This window comes from Sciurus vulgaris (assembly GCF_902686455.1).
Source record: "Sciurus vulgaris genome assembly, chromosome: 12".
NCBI lineage: Eukaryota > Metazoa > Chordata > Mammalia > Rodentia > Sciuridae > Sciurus > Sciurus vulgaris.
Window position 1 is genome coordinate 57705697 of NC_136473.1, and position 2980 is coordinate 57708676.

The following is a 2980-nucleotide window of genomic DNA, read 5'->3' on the forward strand; positions in this document are numbered from 1 at the left end:
CACATTTTCTATTTTTTAAAATGATTAGAATTTGTGTTTCCTTTTCTTTTTTTGGTACTAAGGATTGAACCCAGAGGTGCTTAACCACTGAGCAACCCCAGTCCTTTTTATTTTTTATTTTGCAACAGGGTCTTGCTAAATCTTAGGGCCTTGCTAAATTGCTGAGGATGGCCTTGAACTCATTATCTTCCTACCTTAGCCTACTGAACCATAGGGATTACAGGAGTGCACCACCTCACCTGGCGTTCCTTTATTCTTATGAAGCATGGATACCTACAAAAGGACATGTAGAAGTACGTATCCTAATTCATCAGAATAAAATGAATATTCATGAGTTCCTCATCTGGTTTCAGAACTATCATGTGGCCACTCTCGCAGATGCCCCAAGTGCTCCTGCCTCAGCTCACCTACCACCCCAGTCCCCAGCAGAATCATTGTCCCAAGTTTCCTTTATAGATTTAGCATGAATTTTTCCTAAATAGTACATTATTTAATTTTGCTTGGTTTTTTTAGCACAATAATGCAGTGAAGATCCAATCACACTGATGCATATAACTGTAGTTCATTTATTATCAGTGGAGTTGAGTAATGAATTTTATGACTATCCTAATATACATTTATTCATTCTCCTGCCACTTGACAGTTAAGTTGGTTCCCATTTTTTCTATGGTGAGCAATGCCATCCTGTACTTGTCTCCTGGTATATGTTGCAGTAATTTTTAGATGTATATCAAAGGGTGAAACTGGTGGAGTTGCAGGCTGAGTGCACATTCAGCTTTGCAAGCTGATGACAAGCATTTCTCTAGAATAGTTGAACAAATGCAATTTCTACTGCCTGTGATGGGTTCTCTGGGCTCCACTTAGTCTCCCCTATGTCCTAGTCTTGCACATTGCTGGGAAGACTGGTTCCTTCTGATTTTTGCTTACCTGGTGTGATCTGCTTTTTCTGTTAAGTCCTTGAAGAATTTTTTATCATCAAAGTTTACCCTTTTAATTAGAATACACTTTAGCAATTAGCATTCTGCATCACATTTTCCCAAAATATTGTTTATTCTGTTTATTTACATGTTCAGTCACTAATTGCATGGATATTCACTCAACTGGACTTTTGAATGTGTCATTTGTTCCGTGTGTTGGGTCTTCTTTTTTAGGACACTCAAATTACCCTTGTATCTAATTCAGGTTTTCTCTCTGTTCTCTCCATTTCTTTCTCATCTACATCTTGAGATCTTCCTCTACATTGTAGTTCAAAGTTCAACAGTATCTATTCTGCTTCTTCTGATTTCTAATCTATATTTTAATTCTACAATGATGCTACCTTTGATTTCTTTTTTAGAAACTTTTATTTCTTCAAATTTATGATTTATCAGGAGTGACTGAAATAAAAAATATAATTGAGTCCCATTATCATCATCATCATCATCACCATCATCATCATCGTCTCTTAAAGTCATCATGGAAATGACTTTAAGAGAAAACTGGCCATATGAATGTTATTGCTTTCCATTTTCAACCAGCAAATTGTTGCCATTGATAGACAATCAAGAGTCTGTCCCCAGAACGCTCAAGATATGTTGTATAATACAATATGCCTGTTCACAGGGAGGGAAAAACCTAGGAAATAACTTATGTGAACTTCTTAATTTCATCATTCAAGACAAGCACAAAAGCACCATCCATGCCTCCGAGAACACTGGACCATGCACTCTGGAAAAAAGCTTTGCCTCCTTCATTACGAGCAATCTTCTTCCAGCAGTCAATAATGCTGTGTACAGGATGTCAGTTCCTTTGTGCCCTGACTGCATCATCATGTGGTGGCAAACGGTATCAAATGGATGGGAAGTCAACCCAGCAATAGCAGTGACACATTGTGCAATCATCCAGCTGATAAAGATGTGCGTACTCTTGGGATCTGGAAGCATTAACTTTGCAGTGTCATAGATACCAAAGTAGGCAGCTCAGTAGATGCTCATACCCTGCACAGACACATTGAAACCTTGATACAGGCCCTTAATCCCATCAGATTTGTAGATCGTAATCAGGCAGTCACCAAGTCCTTTGAATTTCCCTTCAGCTCCCGCTTTACCCACATCAGCTGCTAGACAGGTTTGGGCAAAATCAAGAGGATACGCAAAACACAAGGATGTGTCCCCTGCAGCACCACCTGCTGCCAGGTTCCCTGCAAAGTAGTGCCAAAACTGGGTTCTCTTCTCCACACCAACCAGGATGATCTGCTTGTATTTATCTTTGAAGGCAAAGTTGAGAACCTGGGTGGAGAAGTATCTGACGACATTGGCCAGGTTTCCACTGAAGAAGGGCAGGTCTCCCCATTCCCTGGGAATGCGAACCACGTGATCTATAATGCCCTTGTGTTGCTGATCTGCGGTGATTTGCTCGCTGGCATCCTACCTACAGCAGCAGCTTGACCCGCTACCAGTCTTGGAGATGGCCGTGGCCACTCCACCAGCCAGGAAGTCCTTGGCAAAGAACACGGCGGCATCTGTCATGTGGGAAGAAAAGGAGGTGGGCGACTGAGGGACAGGAGTGGGCTAGGAACCAGCTTTGACTCCCAGGCTCTGGGCTATCTTTGATTTCTTAAGTCTTAAGGGGAAATCGCCCCTTTCCCCTCGTTTCTGTTGTTCCACCATCTCATCGCTGACCTCTTGTCCCACTGAATGGACCCACATTCTAATTAGGTTGCATGACGTACAGAATGGGGAGGAGCGGCCTTCCATGACCTGAGCTATGATTTCCTCTCCTTTGGGTTCCTGGTCCTTTTCACACGGCACTCCCCTTTTCCGTCCAGCAGTGTGGTTTTATAGTTGCTGTACTTTTCATTTTGCTCATGTTTGGGGAAATTCATCTGCTCATTTTAGTTGTTCTGATAGATTCTGGATTTGTTTCCCCTTGTGTCTTTTTTTTTCTCTCTCTCTAGTTTCATTGGGACAGTTGAGGGAGCTGGGAGAGGAGGGGCAAGAAA

At 41.9% G+C, this 2980-nt stretch overlaps 1 pseudogene across 1 annotated transcript; it reads right to left on the reverse strand.

The window, feature by feature from the left end:
• Positions 1-1561: 1561 nt before the first annotated feature.
• On the reverse strand, positions 1562-2564 carry LOC306641097 (ADP/ATP translocase 2-like; annotated as a pseudogene). The gene has a single exon. The product of its transcript is annotated as an ADP/ATP translocase 2-like (transcript).
• Positions 2565-2980: the final 416 nt, after the last annotated feature.